General features: G+C 47.7%; 2 long non-coding RNA genes across 4 annotated transcripts; one reads left to right on the top strand and one right to left on the bottom strand.

Moving 5' to 3' along the window:
- The first annotated feature begins 41 nt into the window (after nt 1–41).
- Nucleotides 42–7,960, top strand: LOC105292109. 3 transcript variants are annotated; one of them, XR_002780336.1, is made up of 4 exons: nt 42–318; nt 836–945; nt 6,856–6,957; nt 7,806–7,960. It is a non-coding gene; the product is annotated as an uncharacterized LOC105292109 (long non-coding RNA). The 3 variants fall into 3 exon arrangements; XR_002780335.1 differs by lacking the exons at nt 6,856–6,957; nt 7,806–7,960 and adding an exon at nt 2,541–5,829; XR_895895.2 differs by lacking the exons at nt 6,856–6,957; nt 7,806–7,960 and adding an exon at nt 2,250–2,534.
- On the bottom strand, nt 6,646–9,297 carry LOC105292108. Its single transcript, XR_895894.2, has 3 exons — nt 9,213–9,297; nt 8,480–8,969; nt 6,646–6,955 (listed from the first exon to the last, which is right to left on the bottom strand). It is a non-coding gene; the product is annotated as an uncharacterized LOC105292108 (long non-coding RNA).

Raw genomic sequence — 9,297 nt, 5'->3', positions numbered from 1 at the left:
CGCCCACTCCCCGCGCACACCTCCCCACCGCCTGGAGCGCGTCCGCCGGGGAACTCCCTAACCGGCCCGGCTCCGCGTCCCTCCGGGTCCTAGCGCTTGCGCGCCTGCGCGAGCTCTAACTGCGAGGGGCTGCCAGGGGAGGCGCGGGACGCTGCGGAGGCGACCTACGTAAAAGCTGGAAGGGACTGGCCCGCAGCCTCCACCAAGGGCGGGGGGACAGCCATTCCCCACTGCCGAAACAGAAAACCGGGGCGCCGATCTGGATAATTCTGAGCAGGATAGGAGGAAACCTCCTTCTGTACAGTTAAAGTAACCCAGGTAATCCAACGTCCCAAGCACTTAGCAAAATGTAAGGTGCTTTGTTTCTTTTTACACATATCGGGTGAGTCACCTGAGTCAAAACTCCCTAACTTAGCAAGAGACTGATGAAGTAAAAATGAAAGAGGTAAAGAACAAACTATGTTTAGCTCTTTGAATTAAGAAAAAAGGTAAGTAATGGTGACGAGGGTCGGGGGAAGGGGAACGAAGCTGTCGTCCTGCCAGCCTGTTGGCCATAAATTTAGAATGTTTATAAATATAGTTCCTAAATATACTCGTTCTGAAAGTCGAGTTGCAAAATAGGGAAGATCTCAACCCAGCAGTGATGATGTTACCGAGACACGCAGTTTCACAGTGAGAAATATTTAAACAGTGTCAGCGGGAGGAATAATTCGTCTTTGCCACTGTTAGAAAATTGATCACTGCACCCTGTTCTTGGTGTCAGGGAGCTCAGCTTTATTTCTTCCTATTGTAGAAAGTAGTTCAAGTTAGTAGTGATGACTTTCTTAATTATCAGAAAGCTCGTGATACTTTTCGATTGGCGAAAGGCAGAGATGGGATGCTTTTCTGGCTTCTCCCATGTCAGTGGGGCCGAGGACCTGATTTCCGACAAACCTCTAAAATCAGGTACGTCTTACCTCCTTCAAAAAAACAAAACAAAACAAAGCAGTCAAACAAAAATTCAGGTGGAAAATAGATTTCTGGTATGTGAATGCCGTTTCCATAGCGACATCAATGACATGCTTACTTGGTGGGGTGGGGGGGATTGCAAATAGAATGTAGCTCAGTCCCATAGTAGGTGGCCTGGTTCTCCATGGAAGCTGGAGCCCTCCCTCTTTGCCTGATACCCAAGCCAGTGGCTAAGACCCTGTTTGTCACCACCAGGCATCCAGGTATGTGAGTGCTTGCTTCCTGTTTCCTGCCTAGACTCAGAAGTGTCACCCACCTGAATTCTATATGGCTGTGTTCCACCCTGCTCAGACCTCCAGGGTCCGCTTGGGCCTCCTACCAGTGTTACCCATGCCCCTAAATCCTATTTGAATCAATGTCTATTGTCATCCTGTCCTCCCCACTTGGTCCAACAAACAGGTCTTAGGTGCCAGAATCTGAGCCCCCTCTGCAACTACGCTGCCCACCCCCATGCCTCCTTGTCCGTGAATCCTAAAATGTCACAGAAACAGGCCACTGGCTTTATATATAAGTTTATATAAGAACGAGGCCTTTTTAAAATGGATTCCTGGCAGAATTATCTGGAGTGGTGCTTAGTTGGTGTTATAGCCATCTAAATTTGCAGGTGATATAAAACCTAATTGCAGAACCTCACGATTCCTTGTCTCCCCAGCCTAAGGTTATGCAGAGAGGCACAGACATAAAAAGAGTCTTCTGTATGCGGGGTGCCGCTCTGGGGAGTTGGGTTTTTGCTTGTTTGTTTGTTTGTTTTTAAACCATATGTAATGCAGAAGATAGGATTTGGCTGAAACGCCACACTTTTGCACCTAGAACTTGGAGGGGCTCGTCTGGGCTTTTTTCCTGCTGGTGTATCAATTTTACAAAGAACTTCATTGTGCCTAGAAAGGGTGAGTTTGTGTACAACTGACTTCTTTTGGGCCTTCCAAGGTTGTAAGCTACAAAACAGACCCAGATAACTCCAGAAACCAAGCAAGTAAACAAACTAGAGCCAAGCCAATCCATTTGGTCAACACGGTTTTTAAAAACTGTTTCATTTGGCTACTTTTACACAATCTCATACCATCCAGTTCCTTGCAAGCCACAGGTATTTTGTTACTCATCCCGTCTCCCGCTAACCACATGTTGCTTCTTATACTTCTGCCACCTCCCTTCTCCCTGAAGGCATCTGGGTCTGCAGCAGCTAACACAGACCTTGAGACGGGAAAGGACACTCTGACCCTCCTTTTTCCCCCTGAAAACAGGAGATAACTCTCCCCGAGAAAGGTACCCGCCCCGCACCAGGAAGTAGAGACATCCTTATCACCAGAGACGGGAATCCAGGGCTGAGAAAGCTGTATAAACAAACCTTGTTACTTCTCCACTCATTAGCTGCCCCAAGCCCAAACGCCTCTGTTTTGTCAATTATTCACAAATGTATAGTTTCTTTGTCTAAAAGATATAAAAGCTGCATGCTTTGGTCACTTCTTTAAGTCTCATATTTCTATGCAATGTTTTTCTCCTGTTAATCTGTCTTATGTCGGTTTAATTATTAGGCCGGCCAAAGAATGTAGAAGGGGAGAAGGGAAAGGTCTTCTTCTCCTGCACAAGGTCACACAACTAGCACGTGACAGACCTGGGATTTGAACCTGGCTCCAGAGGCCACACTTATATCCACTCTGCTACACCAGCTCATGTGAAGGTGCCTCATTTGGATTCTAGTAGGATGAGCTCGAGAGGCACTGGCTCCCTTGAGACCCACGAGAAGCTTTTAGCTACAGAATATACTCAAATAGATATTTCCTTGTCTCATTTTCTTCATCCGGAAAATAAGAGTAATAAATATTGCCTACTCCTGAGGACGAAACACGGAGCTTGTTTGGGATAGGGCCCGCCCCGGCCCGGCCCCGGCACAAACTGGAGAGCTCTGAGGGGCCATTCAAAGTCAACATTTTAAAAGTTAGGGTGGGCAAATTCAGCCCTCAGGCTGTCAGTTTACTCCCTCAGATTTAATGAGCTGCTGTGTGCCGGATACTTAATTGGTACTTTAGATGAATTTTCTAATGTCACCCTTCCAACACGCTGGGAGCTGTCACTTCCTGCTCATTTGACCACAGTCAACATGGCACTGCCCAGCCAGCACGGAGCCAGGGTCCACGCCCAGACACTGAGACTCGAAAACCCATGACCTCTCCCCGTCTCTGCCCTGCTTGTCGACAGCTGAAGGAATCAACCTTTTTGGTGACATGAATTAACATCATCCAGCTGTCCAAAGGTAGACGTTAATCAAAACGGTGATGTCCTTTTGTTGGTTTGAATCACCAAACGAGCCGCTTGCTTTTCAAGGCTTCCTGCTAATTCAGAAGAGCAAAGTCCGGTCATCTGCACAACAGAGGTGTGACTGATTTGCCGGGCAGGGTGGCAGACAGCTAATATACCTAAAACTTTGTCGTTATTGAAATCTAGGTTTGAAAGGAGAGGGTTCGAGGCACGGCCCTGTTATACTCTATTTAAAACTTAAACGTGAGTTCATTAAAATGAGTAAGTTCATCATCTACCGACGAATAAGAGAAATCTTCATCCTTAGGAAGCACACAGTCCATTGGGGGAGGTAGGGAGATGATTTTTATAGGAAAAAAAAAAAACTGAGAAAATGAAGAAGCAAGTGCTGTCAGCTCCCAGGGGGGTTGGGACGAGCTCTGCCGATGCTGAGGACAGCTTCACATCGGGAACAATAGGATGAAGTCAGGAGAGGGCGTGGGATGCAGTGGTCCCCAGGCAGAGGGTGAGATGCGTGCCGGGACCTTGAAAGAGGATGGGACGTGTCTGAGGCTGCACCACGGGGCGTGTTGCGGGGAGTTTGTACCGATGAGGGGTATGTTAAGGGGACACACAGAGACACCAGCAAAAGTTCTGGTCTCTGGGATCTTAGGACCTCTACTGTCGTATCCATCAAAAATTAATGCTAAGATCAGCCTACCCTGAAACCTCTTCCTGTTCTCCATCCTGTCCATTTGAATTCCAGTCCTGCAATTTGTTGAGACTAAACGAGGCAGGGAATTTCAAGGAGGCGTCAAACTAACAGGTCTAGACCTGGGGAGATAACCGTGACTTCCGGTGAGCACAAAAGTAAACAGGAATATTTTCTTTGGTACTCAGTGATTAGAGGGGACTCTCCAGATGCCCAGGAGGGTGATGCAATCATCCCAGCTGTTTCAAGAAAGTTCAAAAGTTTCTGAGCTTACCTTGAGGAGATGCCTTTTCTGGTGCGTTCATTAGCCACCTCTTCTGTGACAGGAGGACAGAGAAAGATCGAGTCATAAAGTTCAGAACACACTGACAACCTCTCATACAGACGTGACCCATCTGTCCACACAGTATTCGGCAACGTATCTCTGATTTGTGTTTTTGAGTCAACACACATCTGTCAAGCACCTCCTACCTGTGAAGGCTGATTGTGGTAGACACTTAAGGAGCAAGAGTCCTGCCCTCAAAAAGTCTGTCCTCTGACCGAGAGAAGACATGTACACGAGTGACTTTAGACAAGTGCCAGTCACGTGACCGACGCTGTTATAAGCGTTCAGAAAAGAGAGTGATTGTTTCTTCTTTAGGCAGCAGAAATGCTACCACATGCTAGAGAAGGAGGTCACCTGACCCGAAGGGAAAAGCTGGAAAACCTTAGTGATTTAACTGTCTTTTAAGAACAGATAACATCGATCATGATAGTCGATACTATTTTGCTAAGTGTACATGGTGACAGACGATTACTAGAATTAGTGAGGTGGGAAAAAAAAGCAAAAAAAAAAAAATTGTTAAAAATAAGAAGAATGGATACACCTGTTTTTGTCTCCTTCCTGGCTTTCCAGCTTCGTCTCATTCATTCGCTGTGTTCCCATCACACTCGCCATTTTTTTTTTAAATGCCAACAAGTCCCACGCTATAGCCCTGAGCATCCGCACTGGCCATTCCTCCTCCCTGCAACACTCTCAGCCCTTCACGTGACGGGCCTCAACTACCTGTCACCTCACCAGGGACACCTGCCCCGACTCCTGATGCCCTCGTTTCAGTAGAAGCTTCATGAGAGCTGGAGCCTCGTCCGTCTGTAAAGCTCTGTCCCCAACGCCTCGGAGAGAACAGTAAGTGCTCAATAAATACTTGTCACCGCATCAACTCAAACTGATAAACACCTGCACGTGTAAGTATGTCTAATTCCAGAGCGAATAAAAATAAAAGAATTGTGAACATAGTCAACACAATCAATCTGAAGCTTCCCGAAGCATTCACGGATACTCTGCCTCGTGCAGCTTTTTCTCCATTTTCAACGTTTGCTCAGCTCAGAGAAAGTTCATCAGGAAAGAAAAAAAGTAACATCCTCTGGACCCAAAAAAGTCTCCAGTACCTATGTCTAACTTCCCCAGTCATAACCGATTTTCTTTATTGTGTTTTTAGGGTTTTCCCTGTGGAGACAACTACTTCCGTCACCCTTGCCTCGCCCTATTACCCACTTCTCGATTTTTTTTCAGGGGAGATTTTTCTCTGTGCTTTAAGAGCATTTAACCATATGTTGGGGGTCGGTATTGTAAAAATTGGGCTCTAACGTGTGATTTTTACTGTCAGATTGACGTCTTAGCACCCAGCAGGCAGCCCTCCTTGCCACCTGACCTTCATTCACCTACCTGGGGCACCTGGTGGGGGACGGTGTGCCAACCGGGGGCTTTCCCTACAATATTCAAGCTCAGTCATCAGATAAAGGAAACAGGCATGGTTTCCACTTCATTCTTAAAAAAAATAATAATAATTAAAATAGCCAAACAAAATTTCCAAAATATATTTAGCATAAACCCCTGTCAGATATACAAGAAACAATTAATGGTGATTTCCTGGGACTGAGGAAGTCAGAATGAGTCAACTGCAGGCGAGATGAAGGAGAATTTTTGCTGTGTATTTTTTTTTATACTTTCCGAGTTTGGAACCATGCAAATGTTTCACTATTTCAAAAATAAAGTCAATCGAGTATTTTTAAAGCTGAAATAAAAGACGTATTTATGTGACAAATGTTTTTAAATTAGTAGGCACATTCTGAAGTTTTTTTTTTTTTTCTTTTTGAAAGCCACTTCTCAGTGTGAGCTTAGGTCGATTCCGGTCTGTCTCTGCCTAAGGAAAGCATGCACTTGAACTCGGACACTTCCTCCCTGAGGACTCTCTCAGAGCTCTCATCTCCTGCCTTCATTGGCTGAGACTCTTCTAGTAGAGAGACCACAGCCTCTTTGCAGATGAATTAAAGGGCAAGATTATCTTTGCCTGCTTCAAGAGGGCTGGCAATCCATGGCTTGTTTTTCCTGCTGAGTCAAAAGGAAGAACTCGTGGAGAAGTGAGAGATGAGAAGAAGGGAAACGAACCCATAAATTCTTCTTTCTTCTCATGTTCCTGGCACTCCATCCTCAAGGCCCAAACAGGAAAGCTGGGCAGCGCTCGCGGGCCGTCACGTGACCACACGATCACGTGATCGGATGCCTAACACCTGTTCCCAGAGAGCTCCTGTAACTGGCTTTTCCCCAGCATAGGAAGAGCCCTCATTTTTCTTAGGCACTTCTGCATTGTAACCTTTCCTGGGTTTTTTTGTAGTTTATGTTTTTGGTTTTTTGTGGGTTTTTGTTTTTGTTTTTGTTTCTTATTGTCGTGCTTTAACCATTCCCAGTTCCCTCAGGTCGATTCTAACAGGCAGGGTATGCATCGAAGTTTATTTATTTATTTATTTTAACAACGATTGTGCACAGGAGCAGATATATCTGCTTTCTGGCACAAACCTTGAGGATATACAAAATGACAGGTTACAGCAGAATCTCTTTCAATAATTCTTCCTTGTAACAGAGAAATGCAGGCCTCTTTCCACGGCTCAAGCCCAGGGCTGCTTATCCTGACAAGGTGACACGCCGCGTCCCCAGCGCCATTTCTTCCTCTCCTTTGCTGCCTGTAAGCAGTAAGCAGTTTGTTTGTTTGTTTGTGTTTGTTTGTTTGTTTGTTGTTAAAGATTCTAGTCATCATCTCACGGGAAATGGGAAATAGACAACAAAAAGAGCGGATAAGGGAAAGTCAAATTTTATAAAGCGCTGTGGTTATGGTTGACCCCTGAAATACCAGAAGGTCTCGAGTTAAGAATTTGGGGGGTCGGAAGGCTTGGTTGACTCTCCCCTTGCTCCCCGACCCCGGGATGTCCAGTGTGTGATCCCGAGCAGCTCTCCACCCTCCAAATTTCCATTTCTTCACTGTCCAACGGGGAACGCCCCTCCCGTGGGGAAGGTTAAAGGAGCCACTGCACGGAAGTACTGAGACCCTCGTGTCCTGCATGGCTGTTCACCGCGATGCAGGACAGGGACACTGCCCCAAGTGACGCGGAGACCAGGCCCCATAGCCAGAGAAGAAGAGGGTCCTCTGGCGGAGTGTGGAAAGAATTCGGCACATGCGCCGAAGTCGGAGTCAAAAGGAAAGTTCATTAGAAAAGGGGTGACACTCCCCAGACAGAGTGGGGGCTCCTCTCCGAGGCAGAGTGAGAGGCACAGCGAGAGACAGAGGAAAGGCCACTGAGAGGGACCCAGAGTGCTCAGGGAGCTCGGTTTATATGTCCTGCCTTAGTTCCTGCGAGGTGCAGTTTTAAAGACTGTGTTTACCCATTTCCTTTGATATGGACACACAGCGAGGAAGGAGAAAGGACCTAGCCTGAGAAGCTAAGAAGGTGCTGGCAGTTCCCAGCCTTTAATCCTTAGGTTCCCCATGGTCTTAGCCACAGGGAATGACTCCTGCTTCCTGTTTCCCCTTCACAGGTGTGGGGACCGGGCTGTTGGCAATCCCAGCAGAAACCTTCCTTTGTTCTGAAGGCGTCCTCCTGCCCTGCTGATCAGCAGAGTGCAGTCTCTGGTTGTGGCGTTGTTAACATTTGAATTCTCTCGCCTCCTCAACAAGGTAATTCAGAATAGTGTGTGACTGCTAGATTCGAAAAGTGATTAACTCACAATAGTCCAATGTGGGAATGACCCAAGTGCCCTTCGGGGGATGAATGGATAAACAAAACGTGGTAAATGCACAGAATGAAATATCGGGTTAGCCTGAAAAAAAGGAAGGAAATTCTGACACTTGCCCGTGGGTGACCCCTGCGGGCGTGATGCTCAGTGACACAAGACAGTCACGAAAGGGCGAATACTGTTTGATTTCGCTTTTATGAAGCACTTAGAGCAGTGAAACTGATGGCGGCAGAAAGGGGGGGTGGGTGGGGGGTGCCGGGGGCTGGAGGCGGGGAAAAGGGGGAGTTAGTGTCTAATGGGCACAGAGTTTCTGTTGAGGGTGAGGAAAGGTTTGGGGTATAAATGGTGACGACGCTTGTGCAACCATGTGGACGTACTTAGTGCCACTGAACTGCACCCTGAGAAATGACTGAAATGGTAAAATTTTGTTGTGCGTATGTTATCATGATAAAAAAGTAATTTTTAAAGGAACTTACCAAGGACTTACGGGCAGAGCGCGGTGCCAGCGTGTCCGCTTATGGGGGTTCCCCGTCCTCGGCCACCGAGCACGCATCACTTCCGTAACATTGATCTGCCTACAGTCACCTCTTCTGCCCCCAGTCCACACCAGCTTTAGGGGACGTGTCCTACAGGTCCCTTCATGGGTCGGCCCTGGGGTCCTTGCTCCACAAGGCACAGAGGGTGCGAACGCAAGGGACACGCCTGTGGCTTGACATAAACCCAGGCCTCAGGTCGCTGCTTTCCTGCCTGTCGGCTGCAGTGCTTCCCTCCGTGGGTGTCCCTGATCCCCACGAGACACCCTGAGTCTTTCTGTACCGTCTGCCCTGACCCCTTTGGACTTAGTGACTCAGTGTGCGCACCGGCCCCTTGGCTCAGTGCTCGGCCCCTGCAAGAGTCAGCTTGCTGTGACAGCTCCCGTCAACTCACAATCTTCCAGGCAGCTGAGGTCATTCTGTTTGTCACCACCTTACGGGAAAGGAGAGATGAAGCCACCATTATCCATTTTCTGGAATCTTCGGCACCATCTATTTCTTTCTTCCCTCATCTCCTGCTCCTCCCTGCAGCCCAGTCGATGCCACCCCAGGGGTACCCGCTGTGTGTGTGTGTGTGTGTGTGTTTCCTTCCCAACCCACCCTTCCACCTGCTTAAGATTAGGGGCCCACCCGCCCCTAAAGAGCCACTGCACCTGCCAGCTGTCTGGTCCCTCACCTGTATGTCCTGCACCTCCTCCTCTCTCTACCTGCCCGCAGAAGCTGTTGTCCTCGAATGCAAATCGTCTTAGTGGTCTCCTGCT

Source organism: Pteropus vampyrus, unplaced genomic scaffold, assembly GCF_000151845.1.
Source record: "Pteropus vampyrus isolate Shadow unplaced genomic scaffold, Pvam_2.0 Scaffold52, whole genome shotgun sequence".
Lineage (NCBI taxonomy): Eukaryota > Metazoa > Chordata > Mammalia > Chiroptera > Pteropodidae > Pteropus > Pteropus vampyrus.
The sequence above is the reverse complement of the archived record's forward strand: the minus strand, read 5'-3'. Positions and strand labels throughout refer to the sequence as shown.